The 22,819-nt window shown below is 34.6% G+C and overlaps 1 protein-coding gene across 1 annotated transcript in view; it reads left to right on the plus strand.

The window, feature by feature from the left end:
- The window catches only part of LOC149413138 (uncharacterized), a 66,369-nt gene that overhangs the window by 15,283 nt on the left and 28,267 nt on the right, over nucleotides 1-22,819 (plus strand). The window lies entirely within an intron of this gene.

Below are 22,819 nucleotides of genomic sequence, written 5' to 3' on the forward strand. Positions count from 1 at the left end.
TAGGAATATATTTCAATGGCGGAAAATGTTGTTTTTTTGATTTCAAACAATTTTAATGAAAAAAAAGTTTGATCTCTTTCAGAGGATACAACTTCTTAACGTTTTATAATAAAATCAACTTAAAAAGTCTACCACATTACATGGTCGAGTCTTAGATCGTCATCTCCATTTTAATTTTATTTTCAACTTTATAAATTGCATTAGTGTAATAGGTGATGTCCTGTACCAGTCCCGCTTGGAAATCCTGTGTTGAGATCAGGGGCAGTTTACAACAAAAATAAAAGTAAATTAAGTTTACAATCCAATCACAGTAAACAATCAAAATAAAAGTCAGTCCACGTCGTACCATTGGTAATAGATACGTATAAACAGGTTTAAAACAATCGTTGATGTTTGATCTGTCTTGACAGATGTTCCGAGACTAAGGACGGGTTGTTTCGGAGAATTTGAACAATTTTTCAAATTTCAAAGTTAATTTTCAAGTTCTATGAATGATTTTTTCATGTTTTGTTTTTATTTTAGTTCTATTAAGCAACAAGCCTATAATAATATAATAACAGAACTGGAATAGGACGTTCACAGAACCCAAAAATGAACATTGAAATTTGATGAATTGTTCAAATTCTCAGAAACAACCCATCCTTAGGTTTATATTTAGCGTAATTTGTGTTCTGTCTAGTGCCCAGTGGAAGTATATTGCATAGCTTTTTCGCAAAACTTTTTTGGCCAAACGTTATTTTAGCAAAAGGGATAGGTAAGAGATTATGCCCTTTGGATCTAGTATCACAAGCTGTTTGGACATTGTCAAATAGAGTTCTGTGTTAAGGGGTATTTTAATGGTACGTATACATTTGCGAACCGAAACGCAAGCCGTACTACGAATTACGGGAAAGGAACGAATCAACTGTAAGAGTCGTTTCATGCCATTTGCGGTTGCTTCGTTTCTTTCCCATAAGTTGAGGTTCAGTTCGGCAGTTCGGCTCGCCGGTATGCACGTAGCAAATTGTGTTTTTGGGTTAAAGTTGCCTACATTCCAAAACTTCTAAAGATTTCATTCGAACTGCTGGTGGTCCGTAGTGTTAGAATAATCTTTATATTTATTTAGTTTCTGAGCTTTAAATTATTACACCAATTCTGTCTATGACATAATATAGGATACACATGGAATTAAGTTGAATGGATCTGATTCAATTCGTTTAAACTTCTTCCTATTTCCACAAAAGCTTCATTGAGCAGACAAGGAACGTGCGGAGTAGATTGTACGTAAAGTCCACTCGAATCTAAATTATATACCTATGAAGTGTGATTTGATAGTAAGGTGCGATGATTTCTTTTAGGAAATGCTAAAGATATCAGCATAATATTACCTGAATAACGCCTATGGACTCATTCTGGATACCTCCAAGTGCGATCGACTTCCCTTTGATCATACCTCGAATATTTACAACATATTTTTTCCCAATACTCTCTATTTACTTATCAATTCATTGGTTGCACGTGCTCAAACACCAATGCTTTTAATTTAAGCGTATAACTTATTATTAGTGAGATTTTATTTTATCAAGATGGCGTTAAAAACACCACATACAGACAGAAACCTCTTCACAAGTTTCTCAAGGCAGCTGTGTTTGCAAGCAAAACATTGGTTTCTCTTTACTTTAGTGAAATGATGTTAAGAGTAGAAAAACTCTCAGTGACTGATTTGTTGTTACCAAAAATATCATAGATATCTTCTGGGATATTAGATCTCCTCACAAGTATCCCAAGGCAGTACTGTTAACCTTCAAATAACACTTGTTTCTCTTCAATTTATATAGATGATTTCGTAGGTAATTGTTTTTGAAAAAAACGCTCTCAGTGACTGTTTTGTTGTTATCAAAAACGTCATAAATATACATCTTCTAGGACACTAAATCTCCTCACTGGTATCTCAAGGCAGTACTGTTAGCCTACATAAAACGTTGGTTTCTCTTCAATTTATAGAAATGATTTTGCAGGTACCTAGTTTTCGTGAAACGCTTATAAAAACTTTCAGTGACTGTTTTTTTCTCAACGACCGCAAATAAGCGCCGTAGTAACAGAGCCACAATAGGTGTATTATCAGACCAGATGCAAAGGCAGACCTGACAATGGGTGGTAACAACTGGTATTCCATTTTTTGGGAGAGGAACTGGACTTTCTGTTATGTCGTGCGTGGCATATTGAAAACTAGCTGTTCTGTGTACCTAACATAACGACGGTCTGTTACAAATTAACTACTCGCATTGACTAAACTGTTCTTCGGTTGGATAAACTACTAGTTAAGGTATACTTTACCGTCGAATGTTATTCTATATTTTGTACTTACTGCGTCATATGAGTTTGTGTTGAATTCCATAATCTTTTTGTCGTATTGGGTCTATGGTAAAACCGTGCACGAACATATTGCGAATCAGGAGAACCTTAAATGTAAATACACAATATTATAATTGCATAGATTCTTGGATCAAATTGATAAGTTGACTCTCAAGTGGGAAGTTTGGAGGATTGGTTATCATTGCCAGTTTAAATGGATTGTTGCCTAAATCCGCAGAATCCATGTTGCGTGATTATTTTTAGTGTGAAATAACGAGAATTTGGATAATTCTAATTTAGTTTTTTATTTTAACAAAATTCACTTATAATAATTTTACGAACAGATAAATTGCGTACGCTAGAGGAGGTTTAGGTTCAACCCGACGCACGGCAAGACTGCTGAAGACAGAATAATATTATTATATATCGCGCGCAGGTTTACAATGATACCAGCCTCACAACAATGTGGGTAAAAATAATATTGTTGTTATTTTCGGGAGATGCAAGCTCCCTATAATTTACCCCACAGAAGTATATTCAATACGGAAAACATTTTAATATTGAAATTTACATTATTTGTCAAACATATATTAAAAAAAATTAGGAGTAGAAACAAGACAATACAAACAAAATAAACAAGCAATACGAAATAGAATGCGTGAACCAAATTACTTTTGATATTTCGCTGTCATTTTTCACTCTGTTGACACTTTTTATAACTAACCCCTTTACTGAGCCAGAGGTTAATCCAGCTGTTTGGGTCTTCTAGCTTGATAAGAGAGTTGCTTTGGGAAGAGCCTATTTGTGCATTTGAGGAATGTTGAGCCAAAATTTTGTTTCAACAGTTGATCAGTAGGATTGGGAACAACGGCCATTTTAGTACCGGTACGCCGCCTCGTACCACGAGAAAAATAAGATAATAGGTAGCTAGTAGGTGTAGGTTCATAACTTTTATGGCAGGCAGAGTATTGCACACACCGCTCTGTCCAGCTGAAATAAACATTATTATTATTATATGTCTAGATGTCAGACTGTCAGACGCCGTTCAAGTCTCTGAGTACGTAATAACAATTAATACTTGGATAATTTTAATGGCGCTATTTTTCTAATATATCTCCTGATAAAAAAGTAACCGTTCAATTGAGCCGTTTTTACGGTTTATCGGGAGTCGTACGAATACGGCTCCTCAAGAAGAGCTAGCTCATTTGTGCGGCTCGCTCATTTGTGCGGCTCGATCATGAACTTCTCATCGCTAGTAGAGAGTAGGGTAGATTAGATTATATCATCGTCCAACAGAGTTGATTCTATGTGTTATATAGTAGATATTGATAGTTTACGAGCCACTTATCTTCTAATCATAACCCGTTTGACCGTATAAAAGCCGACTTTTATCACAAACGATCTAACATCTATATCTCCCGATCAAAACTTGTAAACATCGGGTAGGTAGGTACTAGCTAACTTGCTTTAGAAATACAAACGCCTACTTACAAAAAATATGGTGTTTAATGTATTGTTTAAATACCAAACAAACAAATATCGGTTGTCTGTAATGTGAGTTAGTTATTCCTGCGTGAAAGTTCAATGAACTCAAATTTGCTTTGAACTTAAGTGTCGTTTTCAAAATTGGAACTGATTGTTTGAAAAAATTCAAACAAGCGATAAAATACCTACCTACCTATGATATAATATTTATACAGAAAATTATTTTATTAAATTGTAACCGATTTTCCCTAGTCTTCGAATAAAACTGTAAATTTGTATAAAAATCAAATAAACGCCGCCCGCCCTGTGTCTGTGCCCGCCGGCGGCCACAGAAAACCTTATTTTTATAAATAGATAGATAGACTGTTATATTGTTATACTTTTACAATAATTTGATCGCTTGCGATGTGGGTCTTTAACTCAATGTTGAACTCGTTACAACAAATACACTCACCCGTGTTGGCGGCACTCGGATTATGCACTCGAGTATTATTTCAACTTAGTGGTCTTTTGGTTTGTTTGGTGAAAGCGGCCGTCTGTATCACCCTGTTGAGAGACGGCTATTCACAAACATTGTCAGATCTAGCCCAAGTAACCACCTAACCCAATCTTCTCCTGCTTCCCAATTAATTCCACCCATCAACATCCAAACATTTTCAGTCCTCAAAGATAGATCCCGCAATGTTTGTACAGAAAATTGGCACATTTCTAGTCAATCCAAGGGAGCCTGCTATGCCTCAATACAAAGGACTATCCCATCAAAACCCTAGTATTAACAATTCCCTCACCAAACGTAGCGAACCACTTGTGGTGACTTGTGACATGTGACAGAACGCCTCTTAAGTTTTTTTGTGTTCTCAGTAGGTACTATACATTTCTTAGTATTCTACAACCATGTCGTGGAGGAGTGGTTTGAGCACTTGTCGGTGGTCCAATGGCCCCGGGTTCGATCCAAACTCGTTCCGGCACCGGTTTATTGTAGTCAATTAAAAAAATGGCCGTGCGTTGAAACTGAACCCAGCCAGGTGGGAGTTTAATATGTGATTAAATACGTGGAGAAAAATAGTTAATTTCGCAATTTGAATTTATTACATGCCGAAAAGCATTGGCGACGGTTATTCTAAGAAGTATTTTTGATAATCGATTGGGTTTTTCGATAAAAAGTAAAATAAATTATTATGCTTGCTGCTGATAGGTTTTGCGAATCCCGCACATTTTTTATATCCCGCGGGATTGAGAGATTTTTATAACGGGGTATTAAATTGAAAAATATCAATATTTCTTATTTTAAAAGGATTGATCGTATCAATGTCATAAAAGATACAAAAAAGGTTATGTGTTATTGTAATAATGTAGACTTTGATTTAAAAAAAAACATATTTGTTACTTTGGTGTCTCTGCTTTCATACTAGTTGGTGTAACTGTCATCACAGCATATTTTTGATGTAAATTTAGTACTTTTTGAAATCCCGCAATCCCGTAAATCCTGCACATGAAATTCCTGCAAATCCGCGGGATCATTTATTGCTGAAATCCCGCAGGATTGTGGGATAGCAAACCTTGGCTGAAAAGCAATGAGTGGTCTCGTGGAAACATTTTGAGAGTGTTTTCCCTATGCGAGAGAGGCGAGTTAGTGCCTTTTCTTCATTACCCTCGTCCACACACCCCGCGCGGTTGGCGTTTGAAGCAGTTTCCAAACAACATTTTTTTTGCAGACATAACGGCAAAATGAAGTGTATAAAATCAATTGTTACTACAATTACATATTTGGTATGTGTTCGCACTCGCCTTAATCATACGTCATACGGCTCTTATAGTCTGAAAGTAGCTATATGTCGTTGTTGCTTGAATTGTTTATTGGTTGCATTCACAGCAGTTGTGCCAAGCCATTTTTTGTTGTTGTTAAGTCAGCTGTTTTGTTGTACGGTGGTACCGTATCGTGTGAAATGTTAACACGCAAATTCAAATAATCCACAGTGTGCGAACACTGCAAAATTGGCAACCGGTAAAAATACCGACACTATTTCACCAAAAAGATGAGCAACCGCTAAGATAAAATTTGTCTGTTGTGAAATTGATCTTGCTGACGGAATTATTTTTTGTGATTTAAATGATTAATTTGGAAGAAGTTGAATACCTGTTGCATTATGTATGCATATAATTTGCAACAAATTCTTAATGTCTACAAACCACGGTTTACGTTCGTTACCAAAATACTATTATTATGTTGCGCTAGCGAGAAACCAATGTTGTTTGTTTCTGGAATGCAACAGAACAAAAAAAGGGTCGAACGTAATTTTGCAAAAACCTGTTCACGTTTTTGTAATTAACAATAACCTGTTTTTGGTTACTGCTTGCGCATTTTCGTTATTTAAATTGGTAAAATCTATTTGTCAATCATTATTTAGGAAGTTAACTCAAATTATCGAAATTATCTGAAAGGCGAAAAATATTTGATCTCCTCTTATTGTATAAATTTTTTATTTCAAGATGTGACTGCCCTGACTCTATGAATTTTATTTCAAAATATTATTTCACAACAATAACTTCGTGTTCAATTCTACTAATGGAGAGACTATATAGACAGGGCAATGAACTAATAGATGTCGCTGATATTTTCGATAAATTTTAACACATTCAAAGCCTTTTTAGTTCAGCACTTTTAAGTTAATGTAAATAACGAGTAATCTTAATTTATGCATGTGGTTTTTTGTTGATTTTAAAGTTGTGTGAAGGTTCGATTCAAGTTCTGTTCAGTTCGGTTCAGAAAATATTTTTTGTCCCCGATCTTACGACCATGGAACAATGGGAGATGCTAATTATTGGCCTAGCACCTGACCTATGTTAACTTAAAAAATATTCACACCATAATCAATCAAATGTATTTAATGTATGTCAATATGTAGGCAGGTGTGATGTACATTGGTTTATGAACATTGATACCACCAATCAAATGATATTGCAAAAATATAATGTATTATCTGAAACCAATTCGGAGGGGTCAAGACCAACTGAGAAAGATCCAATTCTCATTCGATTACACGAATATTGAAATACCCAATTGGGAAGTCCCAATTGCACCCAACTGTCCAGATACAGTGGGATTATGGAATTTTCAATTGGGGTATGTTGTAGTAGACGGGGAAGAGAAAGGTTGGGATGTATCTGGCATTTCAAGTAATGTTTCAATAGTTTGGGTACTATCCTCTATTGTATCCCTTAGATTTAATTATAAATAATACGGGGGGATAAGAACTGATTAGTCGAAGACGTTACTCATAATCACGAGCGTGCTTACTGCGTATACCGGCCGTAATAAGACAGTAATTTAGCAGTTGACAGATGCTTAAACCGCCCGAACCCAGGTATAGTAATGTATTACCATCATAGTAAGACAGAGATCGCGGACTTTGTTAACAATCTGATTGATTTGACAAATATCAATCGGTCGCGCAATGCAAATGTAAAAAAGCCGTAATACCATAGACATATGAATATTAGTAGACCTGCCCTAAGTGATTAAAAGCGTATTATTCCCCACTCCCCATACCGGTTCCATTGGAGCCGGCTGGGCTCGCGTATGGCCTCCCGTGAATCTTGAAAACGTGACGTCATCATTCTTGTGCGAACTAGCATCGAGGCATCATCGGCTCATTTTACAAAATAACACAGCAAAATGGTAGCTTGTGCTATGAAAACTTGTAAAAATAGATGTGAAAAAGAGAATAAACCCAATTGTCGTATAACATTCCATATGTAAGCATTATTTTAAGCGTATTCACATCGTATAATATGGATCAGTTTGTAGAAACATATACGATCACATCGAGATATATCTGTACGCAAATTACAAAGCCGTTTGCATAAGAATCAGCGCTTCAACATTGGTCGAATATAGCGATTCTCAAGTGTGCGCATCGTTGGTTACTGGGAACTAAATTATGAACATTTATAAAAGTGTCTTAACTAAATACGTAAACAAAATATTCGACTCTGAAAATAGAAGAATTTTTTTTTGCCGAATTTGGACTTCGCAAATTTGTTCATAACGTGGCGAGTAATTTGCGCTCCCATGTAAAAATGTCTATTCATTCAAAAGCAGATTTTACTTTTAAGAACTAAATGGTGATATTATAATGCGAGATGCCTATATACTGTCAGATTTATTTATTGACGAATCACAGTCAGCTTTACCCTCCGCGTTCTTCAACGGTTGATTTTACCCCTCATCTTTAACTTCTAGTCTATTAATATTCATATGTATGTGCGTAATACCCATTTGCGGCACTATCGGAGAAATATTTTAAATCGAAATATCGATTTACCAAAGCAAATACGGAACCCATAATCGATTTGGCCAGATTTCAAAGCAATTCAAAACAGATCGGATCAATAACATCACAATGTCATCTGAACAAACGTGAACTTAGCAACAAAACGTGAAATGGGAAAGTGACCGTGTTTTTGAGGTTTGGAACAAAGTGGTGCAAGTGTAAAAAAAAAATCTTGCAAGAATATTATTATAAGTAACGATTTTAACCCGAGCAATATATATATATATATATATATAGGAAATACATATTAGGCATATTTGCAATCCTGATATTCTGGAACACAGAGAGTTTATTCTGGAACACTATTATTTTTATCGCTTTTTATTTTTCTAAGAGGCAGGACCAACCTATCAATGATCATGCCTTTGGGGATCACACTCTCTTAAACTACCTTCTGAGGTAGACAGTTTACACATAAAACTTCAGTGACTAAATATTTGCAATAAATATTTTTTATTGCAAATATTTAGTAAGGCTGCGTCTCGACTGATGTAATTAATGTAATGTTATTAATTGCACATTTTGTGAAATGTAATTGGATTGACTGTTTTACACAATAAATAAATAAAAATACTGCAATACCAGGGTTTGTATGTAAAGCTTGACTTTGAGATAATGGCAAATTAACTTGGTTTATAAGTTTTAGCTCCATTATAATGAAGGCTACTATATTAATATTTTTTAAATAATCGTCGAGTCAAAGGCTCTCGACTAGATATCCGAAGAAAATTTTTATTTGATGAATTTGTTATATTTCACAATTCAATCATTTAAAATAATAAATAGTGTACTTGTGGCACGTTCCAGAATGGCATATACTCTCAATATTGCCCTGATTTAAGACCACCATTCAGAATTGAAATGTTGCTTGAAATAGCTTTAGCCGTGTTTTTTTTAAAAGTAGAGACGGTTTACACGTAGTTCCCGTGAGAACTTAGGCCATAGGCCCATTGTGCTATCTCCCATTTTACTTCAATCCTTTAACAACAACCCAGTCCCTTTAATAAAGTTCACCAGGGTTGTTATTGGGTATGTGGCTATGTCTTCTGGTTCTACTGTATGTCTCCCCAGGTATCTGAGCCTAGTTCCCGCCAGGGCAGGACATTGGCACCATAGGTGAATTGGAGTCTCTTCATCCTCTTCACATTTCCTGCATCTATTGGTGTTTTCCACTCCCAACAACTGCATGTGTCTCCGGAGAAGGCAATTTCCCGTTAGTAGTCCTACCAGTTCCCTCAGCGAGTAGCTGTCCATATCGAGTAGTTTCTTGGTTCGTCTAGGGTCTGGTCCTTTTATGAGTACTTTGGATTGTCTCATTCCAGGTGCCTTCTTCCATTCCGTGTTTGTTAATAGCCAGGTTTTTTCCCCACCTTCCCCTATATCCTTCCCATCCCCGCGACTATCAGCCTCACAACATAACCAAATTGGGGATGCAATAGTCTCACTATCTGGGAAAGATTGGGAACAGTAGGGACTCTTGTGCAGTATTCAAAAAAATATTGATGGTTGCATGATTCTGATCGTTCCGTTGCATTTATTTTTATTATTTTTATTTTATTTTATACTGTAGAAACAAACAGTACATGATTTACAGAGATGAAACAACTTTATATTGTAAGATATTCAGGTTGTGTGCCTATGATATGTTTCCTTGTAATGTCTGCTAAGTGATATATTTATTCCTTAATTACCAGATGACTTGTGTAGTTTATAGATGTGTGTGTGTGACGTGTGTAATGTATGTGTGAGTGTTTGTGTGTGTGTGTGTCTGTATGTATGCGCATTGAATAGTTTAAATTATTGACATGATGCCACGTTTGAATTTGGGCAGTGAATCCGAAAAAATGTCAATGTTAGAGTTAAGACAAATATTATTTAGAGTATGAAGAGCTCGGTTAATTGTTGAATTAGATGCTGCATTTGTTTTATAATTTAGCGTGTGAAATAGCATTGTATGTCGTTATTTGGGTCCTAATGTATGTGTGAGAGGGTGTTTTTAAAGAAAGACCAAAAGCATTACCAAACCAAATCCAGCTGTGTTGTTGTTTTCGCTAAGGCATAAAATAAATAAAGAATACCGGTATAGAGTATAGAGACACTGTACCAACATTATCTAGACATGTTTATGTACACGTGCATTAAAAGGTTTATTTACGACCTGACTCATTCGTTTGTCGCATAAAACTGACAATATTGCGCCTTTGTGCCGTTGCAATATACGTCATAATATTATTATAATTTATCTTCAGCAAACTTTCCAATATTCTAGTTTTCAATTCAAATGATAACGATTGATGTCGCATAGATTTTTCTTTTTTTACTCCGGCAAGAATATGAAATTCATTGAGTTGAAATTGTTTTTAAGGCTTCGGTTTTTGTTCAACGTCATAACTTCTTTATCTATTTCATGAAGTATAATATTGTATGTATTATATATGTATTACTGGTATTTTACTTTTAAATTAGTCAGGTAGTCAGTAGGTAAGTATTGTCAGTATATCGACTAGGACAATTACCTACCTAATCATTATCTGTAAATAGTATAAAATAAAGTCGCTATCCCGTCTGTCTGTTTGTGCGCTTAGTTCTTCTAAACTACGCAAAGTATTTTGATACGGTTTTCACTATCATTTAGAGAATTTCTTCCGAAAGGAATATATGTATAATACATGCATTACTATTTATAGAAAGTAGAGAAAAGTCTATAAAAGAGCTGGCTAAACCTTTTTCTTCCTCTACCAATTTAATGCTTCACTGTCCACAAAAAAACATCATTCTCTTGGGAAACTATGATACTATAAACTCGTTTCCCTATAAAAGTGAGATTTTCAATGGATTTTATAATTTTGGGTAGAAATAAGTAGGAGCATAATTATTTATTGATTAATTTAGAAAAAAATCTGTATGAAAGTGTCAGGTTGATAGGTTGCTAAATTACTAAAATTTTAATTTATTTGTATTTACGCACAGCCGGGCTTATCTATCGAAAATTATACAAAAAAACAGTAAACTGAATATCAAACAATATTAGTAAAACATGTAATAGTAACATCAAATGTAATAGTAACATAGAAACTAGAATAATAGTACATTTATGTAAGACAAATCACTAAAACTACATTACGAACGCTACTCTAATTTGTAGTATTCAACAAAGTGCTGGTATAGATTACGCTTAATTCTATAAATGGAGTCAATAAATATAAATCAATAGTACCCCCAAACTTGTTGCCCAGATCATGCATCGTATTGGTTAGTGAGTGTGTCTGATATTTGGTTGTGTATGTGTTGCAGAAGAATGTTATATTTTGTCATGTATTCCTAGTCGGCACATGGAATTTAATAGTGGTAACAATAACAGGACTGTTGAGTCTATTATTTATGTAATATATTTTCAAATCTATTTTTCAAAAAATGTGGTATTTTTAGTGTTTTTCCTATGGAACTGAGGTAACAATACGGTATTTCTATCCCTTCCTAGTCAAATAAATTACACTAATAACCGTTCAAGTAACATAATACACCTACTAAGCAAAGAAAACAGGTGATTACATTAAATTTGAAAGGTGCCTGATAATAAAAAAATCATAAACCACTATAAACAGTTGACCGATATTATAAAGACATCAACGCACCGCAGAAAAAAACATTGATACTTTCACTACGCTTCGCGAAGATTGCCCTAATGGCATTGATAAGCTACAATATACTTTCGGTATTTGTTTGTGAATCTGAAAGTATATTGTCTGTTGTATGCTGATGATGCCTGTTGTACCTATTTCTAATTGTATGGAACATTTGCTGTTTCTCGTTTCGGATGGAAGGAGTTTGTATGGAGGGAGATTGGGTGATGATCGTCATTGTTATCGAAAGAGAGGATACGATAACTTTGAGTAGTATAACTGAGTTCTTGGAGCAAGTGAGAGTCCTGACTAACTGCCTGGAGCCTGAGGAACTTTAGCATCCACAATGGAGTATTTCCTTGCAAACGCTCCTTGTCACCGACGCTGCCGACGTGACGTCAACCACGTAAACTGTCGTGTAAAACTTATAAATTTCCATATTTTTTTTCTTCATTTTTTCGACACTAAAAACACATTGAAAATACCCTATTGATGTACAGGGTTTTCCAATAAGAGGTGTTATTTTGAATAGACCGCTATTTCGGTAGTTGTTACTTTTGAAGCTGTCATTTGTTTACATTTGACAAGTAGAAACTATGCCATTAATAAAAATGGAACGATACACGCTTCAACAACGCATTGAAATTATTAAAATTCACTTGAGTGAATCAGATGCGAATCATCTTGAGTGATGAGGCCCATTTCCACCTCGGTGGCTTCGTCAACAAGCAAAATTGTCGCATTTGGGGCTCGGAAAACCCAAGAATTATTGTTGAAAAGCCTCTCTATCCTCAACGTGTGACTGTTTGGTGCGGTTTATGGTCCGGCGGAGTCATTGGACCTTACTTTTTAGAAAATGAGGCTGGAGCAACAGTTACGGTGAATGGATTGCGCTGTCGAGAGATGATTAATGATTTTTTACGGCCGGAATTGGATGGTATTGACCTGGACAACGTTTACTTTCAACAAGACGGCGGTACGTGCCACACAAGCAACGAAACCATTGATATTTTACGATTGAATATCAAAATAACACCTCTCATTGGAAAACCCTGTATGTTTGCGAGCTGTTCTGAATTTGGAAGTAAAATAGATGGGTAAGATGAAGGTTGAAAAATGTTTGGTTATTTAGATTTGGTCACTAATATCCCATTTTTATTTATATATTAATGCAAATAAACTCTATGTGAAAGCAAAAACTGCCTCTATTTTTAGTTCTGTGCTGTATTTTCCGCACGCATGAACACAAATTATACAGATTAATAATATCTTTGCATCTCGAAACACGTAAAATCATAAGGCTGGAATCTTAGTAATATTAAGAAAATCGTTAAGTATAATTTAGATTCATATTGTAAATTGAATGTGGTTTGATTTTATCTTTTTACAAGCTCTAGATGTGGTATTAAGATCAAATTGTTATTGATTTGGCCGAATTAAATATTGACAAATCGATTAGATAGTATATTTAGCCAAAATTGGATATTAAAAAAGTAAATGCTCATGCGAGCAAAGGAGAAACTTTTAGATTTGGTCAAATCTATCCGAAGTGGTAATAGTATTGTCGGATTATTACACCCTGTAGAGTTGTACCTCAGATCATAGAATATACGTGATCTGGGGGTAAAATCGATAACTTAATATAGATAATATCCGATCGATGCGCTTAACGATAACAGAGCACGGTTGCGCTGCCGATAGCTAAACCGATATTGACACGAAATAAATATGAAATCGTTTTCCGAAGGTAACACTGGAGTATCTGTCTGTGGATCGACATTCCCAAAGGTCAAACCGCTAAGTAAAAATACGAATAAATTGACAATGTTCAATTGAATCACTATGAGTACATTGGTAGTACGCGTGTATTTTCGACACTAAAAAGGGAGTAAGTTAGTTAGTAAATCTCGAACGGATTCAATTTTACGAGCTACTGTCTGAATCATACAATGCTGACCGTACTCGCAAATATCGCCAACTGACCATAGATATAGGGTTTTATCGATCGACCATGTTAGATACCTTGAGAGTGGTAGTAAGCACTAACCCAGAGCAGGATTCAATTGTACATTTTTATGGGAATACAAAGCCTGCAGTATAAACATGGTTGAGAAAAGGACGCACGAGAAATCTCTTGAATGTCTAGAAAATATGGTAGTTGAAAGAAGTGCTTGGAGAATATATAACAAATAAATGGATGATAAAATTAGTCCGGAATGCTCTCTGAAGGTACATAAATTCATGCAAAAAAATCGAATAACGGGAGAATATGAATGAATTAAGAGGACGTGCGATTTTTTCGTTTTATTATATGAATACCGCGTAAGAGTCACAATTGGTTCGGAGCTCGTCTGTTGCGAACTCCGGAGTCTAGTCAGTACAAGAGTACCAACTAGATAAATTAGACATAAGTACCCATTCCCATGTCACCGTTCACAAAAAAAATTATGAAGTAAACTCGCCAATTTCTCGCCTACATAGTTAAGCAAAGGAATGTAAAAAATTATATCTTAATTTTAAAAATAACAATTGGTTTTAATTTAATATAATTTTCAACTAAAATAGAGCAAAAAAATAAAAATTCATTTTACAAAAAAATATAAAATACTAAGGGTGTAGCTTACAGGTACGTACGTCCTATTTCTTGCAGTTAACCCAATTTCTCTGCCTAACCATGGTAGGAAGATTAATTAGTTTGTCCCGTCATAGTCATAAAACACAGATTTTTCTCTAGTGACGCCATAATTTATCGAAAAATCTATAGAATTATTCACACCTGGCAATTTGTCGAACGATTATGGAACATATTTTCATGTAAATTTATGTATTATTCTAAATATATTTCGTTTCGTTTCCCAAAAAAACAACACTCGTCGACGAGCTCTATTTGTGAATGTAGTTTGCATTGTTTGTTTTTTGTATTACTATTATATATTTTCTGTACTTACTGATGTATTGTACCACTGAATATTTTAGATAGAAAAGTTGACACATATGTTAATTTTCACATTGACACGATTACATACGTTGATCGACTTAATTAATATGTACCTACTTTAAGTAGGTATTATTGTTTACACTGAATATATAATAAACACTAGAAATGCCTTCCACGTAGATTTTAATGGAATCCGATGTCGCCACTGACTCGGTACCTTTTGATATTGTGTTTCTCCATTACATTTGATCGAGATGAAAATTTCATAATCATGATTAAGGTAATTTTTGTATTTAAAATTTGAGCAATTAATGGTCAGACTTTTGGAACACGAAACACGTACATATCGTATATTTTGCGTTCTTATTTATTCTATAACCCGTATTGGAATTTAGGTTCGGCAAGAGTAAAATAATTGATTGAGCGTTATTTTTCTTTTCTTTATTTTTGTCTTCCCTCTTCTTAACTCTTCTTGTCTATTTTTGGCTCTCCCGCCTCTTCTTGGATCTTATTGTCTGGTCGTGGCTCTTCTCGCTACTTCTTGTCTCTTCCTGATTCTTTTTGGCTCTTCTTGACTCTTGTCTCTTGATGGCTCTTCTTCCTACTTCTTGTCTCTTACTGTCTTTTATTGTCTCTTCTTTTTCTATTTGGCTATTCTTTTTGGCTCTTTTTTGTTTCTCTTTGGATCTTCTTGCTACTTCTTGTCTCTTTTTGGTTCTTCTTGTCTTTTTCTGATTCTTCTTGATGCTTGTTGACTCTTTTTGGCTCTTCTTGTCTTTTCCTGGTTCTTCTTGGCGCTTCTTGGCTCATCTTTTTTTTTTTGGGTCTTTTTTGTCGTTTTTAGGCTCTTCTTGTATCTTCTTAGTTCTTCTCAACTCACCTTGACTCTTCTGTGCTTTTCTTCGCTCGTTTTTTGTTCTTATTGCATAGTCTTTCTCGCCCACTGTGTACGGTATTATTGTAATAATATAAATTAAATACACGGTCAGGTTGCTTTATCGCCACAATATAGGAGTATCTATGTATGATACGATGTATGAATGTGAATGAAGCGAGAAATGTATACCATGATAGAGATGTGTCGTCCTTTCTCTGTCCCTACCCGTTCATAGAAATGGCGTGATGTTTAGTTATTTCTAGAATACATCCGCTACGAAAGGAAATTAATATAATTTTTTTGTCATCCTACGTGAGACAACTTTCAATGTTGATATGCTAATTAATTAGTCCATTTTTTATTGATTCATGTACACAGCGATACCACAAAGATGCCGCATTTCGTGTAAACGGGTTTCGGCAAAGAAAGTTTTCAAAAATAATCCCCCGGCTAAAGTTGCCGTCGCTGCAGACTACGGCCTAGTACGCTTTCTTTATGGGATTCTGATTAAATTGCTGCTAAAATTATTGTAAGATTGTATCGCTTTCCTTGACCACAGAAAGTAATAATAACATCGCATTATAATGTTATGTAGGTACACGCACGTACTGTCATGCACGGAAAGTTAACATAATTTTTTGAAATAATTTTTTTTTTTATTGTGGCGAAGCTTAATGCTAAATCGCTATTTTGATTAATTTTTCTAACGAATTTGTGCACATTATTAATACAAAAAAATATGCTTCAGATAAATTGAAGGTTTTCTTATCGTTTTGCTTCGGTAGAATACAAATAAAAAAAATATATTACTCAATAAAAAATATAAATATAAACTACTACAAAATATTTTTTCAAAAGAAATGTATGAACGAGTAAAGTAAACAACTTTAAAAAATAAAGTATTATAGCTAAGATTATCTGTGACAGTTTCACTTGATTAACTTTTTTGCTTTCATATAAAATTATTTACAAAATAAATAAAAACCAGTTTTGTGCTTGAAATCGAACTTTTCTAGACTCCGTTTGTCAAGCGATGTTAATGCCTATTACCTACAATATAAGGTATGCCTAGAATATACACATGTTTATCTTGTAGCTTTCTCTTAATGAAGTCCCCGGCGTTGTCCGGGCTTCACGCAGAGGTTTTATAAATCAAATGTGAACATTAAAATTCTTCTTTTATTTGAAATGTACAGTGTGAATAATTTCATCAGGAAGAATTGAAATTCTGCTTTTGGGGTGGGAAAAGGGTGGGGTGATTATTCGAAATCTCATAGAAACAGTTATCTTCCTCCCGCTTTGAAGGTCATGTGTGCAAAATTTCATCAATATCAGTATAAAACTGTAGATTTATTAAAAACTGCTCAGCATACCTCTTAAAGAAATATTTTTGATAACGTTCAAAATGCTCGTTAGATTAGAACCAAAGGGCATAATCCCTTTCGCTAAAGCAACTTATTATACTTTGCCAGAAAGTTATTCAATGCCCTTTCACTGGCCATTAGACAATACACAAATTATTCTAAATATAAAGCAAGTCCCCGAGTCGTGGATCATCAGCCAAGACAGATCTATAAGTATGTAATACCAATGGTACGAAGTTGATTGTCTTTTATTTTTTATGTTCCTTATTATTTTAAAAATCATAATTTTTGTAAACAAAAAATAAATTTACAATGTATTTGAATTTGATTTTGTTTTCTTGATTGAATGAAAATGAATCTTTAAAGTGGAAATTATCCCATTTATCGACATGCGATTGAGCTGAAATCGAGAGATAGACTCGTTGTCGATCACAATGCAAATTGTCAACAATTGGTGGCACTCTTCTTCTTCTTCTTCGATGGCGCTACAGCCCATATCGAGCTTTGGCCTCCTGCAACAGTCGCCTCCAACTCCTCCTGTCCTCAGCGGCTGACTTCCAGTTTGTCACCTGGAGAAGCTGTGCTGCATCCCCTCTTACCTCATCTTCCCACCTCAGTCTGGGTCCTCCCACTTTTCTCTTTCCACCTGGGTGACCAGTCAGAATTCTTTTTGGGACGCGTGTATCCGGCATTCTCTGTACATGCCCAGCCCATCTCAGCCTGAGGAGTCTCATGTGTGCAGAGATGCTAGGGGCCTTATATATATCGTACAATTCTATATTGTGCCGGATACGCCACTGTTCGCCCTCTTTCACGGGTCCACATATTCTTCTCAGCACCTTTCTTTCAAAAGTATCCAGCATTTCAGCCATCTTTACCGTCAGTGTCAGCGCCTCACATCCATATGCCAATACAGTTCTTCAAAAGTATCCAGCATTTCAGCCATCTTTACCGTCAGTGTCAGCGCCTCACATCCATATGCCAATACAGTTCTTCAAAAGTATCCAGCATTTCAGCCATCTTTATTAAATTAAATTCTAATTTAAAAATTTTCCACTATTACTATCCAATTAGAATTTGACTTAGGTGTTAGCGTTGTTTACTCCAGTTCCCGGGGAGGAAGGTTCAATCCCCAGTCAAACCCATTTATTTTTATCATAGCAGTTAAGAGCCAGTCGAAGGCAGGATGGTACGATCCTCAGTCAAACCAAATTTTATTTATTTATTTTTAAATACATCTACTAATAAAAATAGATGTATTAAAGTTAAAAAAAAAATGTGTTTTAAATGGTTGATTTTTTACTTTTTTATTTTTATTGTAAACTGGTTGTGTTATAAACGTGACTGCTCTTAAGACAGGGTTTCCTTGTGAGGCAGGTACTATAGATCATCAATGTAATGTCATTTATTAAACTGGAATTAAAAAAAAAGTATACCTAGAGGTATTATTTTGTTTCTTGTCGAGATAGGTCCACCATAATATTTTTCTGTATCCTTATCGATTGTATGTGGAACAAGATACCGCTTCATTTGTTTTTCCTCTTTCATTTAATCATGGCCTCTTTAAGACCCGCATCATTAAATTCCTTTCTACAGCCACTTTTACACACCTCACAACGCTACCCGATGGCGAGATAGTTCCTATGTCTTAAAATGTTCAGATAGATGAGGAGTCACATATTTTTCTTCTTGAATCGATTAAAAAAAATCTCCTCAATTCTCGCAAATTAAAGGGTTTTCCAGTAAGAGGTGTTATTTTGAATAGTCCGCTATTTCGGTAGGTGTTACTTTTGAAGCTGTCATTTTTGACATTTGACAAGTAGAAACTACGCCATTGATAAAAATGGAACGATACATGCTTAAACAACGCATTGAAGTTATTAAAATTCGCTTGAGTAAATCAAATGCAAATTATCTTGAGTGATGAGGCCCATTTCCACCTCGGTGGCTTCGTCAAAAAGCAAAATTGTCGCATCTGGGGCTCGGAAAACCCAAGAGTTATTGTTGAAAAGCCTCTCTATCCTCAACGTGTGACTGTTTGGTGCGGTTTATGGTCCGGCGTAGTCATTGGACCTTACCTTTTCGAATGAGGCTGGAGCAACAGTTACGGTGAATGGATTGCGTTATCGAGAGATGACTAATGATTTTTTATGGCCGGAATTGGATGGTATTGATCTGGACAACGTTTACTTTCAACAAGACGGCGCTACTTGCCACACAAGCAACGAAACCATTGATCTTTTACGATTGAATATCAAAATAACACCTCTTAGTGGAAAACCCGACTTCTCCGCTATCATTTACTACTTTCAGCTTCCGTGGCGTGTTGATGTACGTAATTGCGAATCCTGACTGATGGAAAATCATCACAATTAATATTGTTATCGAAACACTATAGTATTTATAGTTGCATCAAATCAGCCTCCTAACTTATTTTCAATACAAAATTATTTTCCTCAAGGCCTTCTGTTTGGGGTTAATGTAAAAAAAAACAATATGCTTCCGTTACCATTAAAAATTGAGATGTGTGATTTTTTAATTTTCATTTTGAAAACCAACGTAGATTACTAACTATTAACTATATTTACAGATAGATACATATTCTTATATAAATTCTTAGCGTATTGCAAACAAATGTCTAAAAATTCACATTCAAAATTTTAGCAAGATTATAAAGTGTAATTCACCTGATAATCTTACCTAACGATGATTGTGCAAGATGAACACCGGATAAAAAAAGATAAATTCGGGGACAAACTCGAATTGGCAAAAAACATTCAAGTTCATTCATTACCAGTTTCACGCGAAATTGGAATGTAGCAAGTTCATTGTTTTTTTTTTACCATTTCTGTGACGAATTAATTATGGAATTAACGTCTTCTTATTTTAATTACGATCAATTGAAGGAAACTGACAGGTTTCAATTCACTCTGATGAGGACACGAACATAATACAAGACAATATAATAAATTGTACAAAAGACTGAAAGTGGTAAAAGAATGATGATGGTATAAACATGTACAACTTCCTTCCCGATAGCCTGAAAATAGAGAATCTAATAAATAAATTTTTAAATATAACTTTTAATGATAAGTGAACAAAATTATAATGTAGAATAATTTAACACTCGGTCGGGAATTTTACCGCCAAATTGGGGGCGAAGCGCGGGTGTTTTTTTTAGTTTTAGCGCCAAAATTAGACTTTCCGCAAAATATTCATATCTTATGATCTATTTGATATTTTTCGATGAAACTTTCAGTGTCTTACTTTAAAAAGATGTCTCTATTATAGCAATGTATGTGTTATTCCTTTTTTATGATCAAAAACTTTCTACTTTCTAGGGAATCATAGAAAACACAGTATTTCACAATCGAAATAACATATCGAAATTTATTCATACAAAATTACAAGATTATTTAGAAATTTTCAATAGGTACATATAAAAAATAAACTTTAACCTAAGAGTGCTTCAATGTGTGATGGCGTTCGAAACACTTTTCTTTATGCAGGGGCACATTGCAAAACTTACACATGTACCGCGTTTCACTGCGTAGTTTGTGAGCGGAACATACGCGACAACGATTTTTTGTGTTTCAAACTCATTGTATTGACAGGTAGATAGATCGGGTACCGCCGACAATAGAAAACACATGACCCCGCACCCATTTAGAACCCATGTTTTACAAGTTTCCCGCTCCTTACCGCTTTGCGCAACAAAACGAGTAAACTCGTCTCCCGCGTCTTACTGTAAAAAGGCGTATGACGAGTTTTCTCGTTTCCCGCAAAGAATGTGTTAAGATAAGATATTATGTAGTACTAGCTGACATGTCCTGGCGTTGCTGGGAGGTATCCTTAGGATATAGACTTATACCATCGCGGACTTTTCTGTAGGTTTCAATTGTGTACTTCATTAATCTGATTTGTCATAAGGTTTAGCCAGCATTAGCAATGTCAGCGCACAAATATATATATATATATATATATATATTTTTTTTTTTTTTTCAAATGACTTGATTGTAAAACATCGACTTTTCTCTACTTTCAATATAAATATAATATGAATATATTATACATATAAACCTGCCGGGATATATTCTCTAAATGATAAAAAAATATAAAAATAAAAATCTATAAAATTAAAAATCCGCTGCGTGGCTTAGAAGAACTAAGCGCACAAACAGACTTTGAATTATGTATTTAATTAGAAAGCCACATATTTCTTTAACTATGTACAATTTTTTTTTTTTTTTTTTTTTTTTTTTTTTTTTTTTTTTTTTTTTTTTTTTTTCTTTATTCATGAAATATTAATGTGTACAGTTTTTACATGCTTTTCGACTACCACACTAGACACACGCCCGTATTATGGTAGTCGAGGAATTAATAACGAAAAAATCAACCCTTACAGAAATACATCTATTTTTATAAATAAACGCATTTAAAAATATATAACTTTACTTTTTTGATGTGATTGAGGATCGAACCGTCCTCTCTAGGGAACAGCGCTAACAACTGAGCATAAACCCGATTGGGACTGACATTTATTTCCTATATTAACTGCCGTAATTTCATCCAATTTAAGAGAAAAGAGTATATGTTCAGGTCTTTGATTACCACCATAAGTTGTAAGAATGCATGGTCATCGACAACGAGTCTTTCTGACGAGTTTCAGCTCGAACGGATATCGTGAATAGGGTTAATTTCCACTTCTAAGATATGCATAAATTATTTCACGAAAACAAAATCGCAATTCAAATAGGTACATGTATTTAAAAAGGGCCACATGGTTTGATGGTTAAATAGATAGATACATAAAGATAATCCCTTGCAAATATCATGTCTGATACCAGCACAGGTACCTTGTTCTTTAGTTAACAGAAGAACATTATTGTTGCCAACTTACTATAAACGTACTGCCCAATGCTTCTTTTGTTGACATTTTTGTTTTATTTTTCGTACATTTGTTACTAAAATTTAGTTTATTTTTGTCTACCAGTCTCGACACAACCGTGTCATAAATTTTTCTTTTTTGGGTTTATATTTAATTTTATTATTATATTAAGTTTACATATATGTATTTTTTTAAATGGTGTAATTTTAAAGCTGCACATCTTGATACAGGAATGCCCTAGTGAGATGTGAAGAGTATTTTTTTATGTTACAAACTGTTTTTTGAATAAATAAATCATAATCTTAAGTTTCCACAAACCGAAGAAAATATATCAACGGTGTGCTAGTTCAAACAATATTTTTAATACTATAAACAGTTTTTCTAACACGATGACCTATGATTACCATGGCGTGCCGTAAATAACGTTAAAGATCTCGGAGTCCATATCAATTAAAAATAATTGCCATGGGAAAAAACTGAAGGCATTATAAAGTAACAAAGTATTATACTTTGTAATGTCGGCGTCAATTTTTGTGAAATTCTTGTTTTTTTATGATTTATACAACATTTTTAGAATTCATTAATAATGAATAATTTGCTCCTGAAGGTAGGTAAACCTGTTGGTTACTTATTTGATTTCATAATAAAGGTGAGAGATCACAATTCGGAATGGAAGAGCTGTTTGACATGGCTTCAGTTATGTTTATTAATCAGCATTCAGAGTTTACTATGTGCTAACCTAACCTAACCCAACATTTTGTTCCTCTTCTCATCTACTCCCCGACTTTCTTCAGCCTCATCTTAATATTTCTTAAATTGGGGAGTACATAGTTACACTAGTACCTATTGTTGTGTTCCCACAAACAGTTCTCCAACTCGTCGTGGAAGGAGATTATAAATAATTGGTTCTTTGTGATAAATCAGGGATTTATTAATACTTCGCGTATTACAATGGTGACTCGATAGTCGACCTAAC

This window comes from Hesperophylax consimilis, chromosome 22, assembly GCF_061612785.1.
Source record: "Hesperophylax consimilis isolate HC1 chromosome 22, BYU_Hcon_1.0, whole genome shotgun sequence".
Lineage (NCBI taxonomy): Eukaryota > Metazoa > Arthropoda > Insecta > Trichoptera > Limnephilidae > Hesperophylax > Hesperophylax consimilis.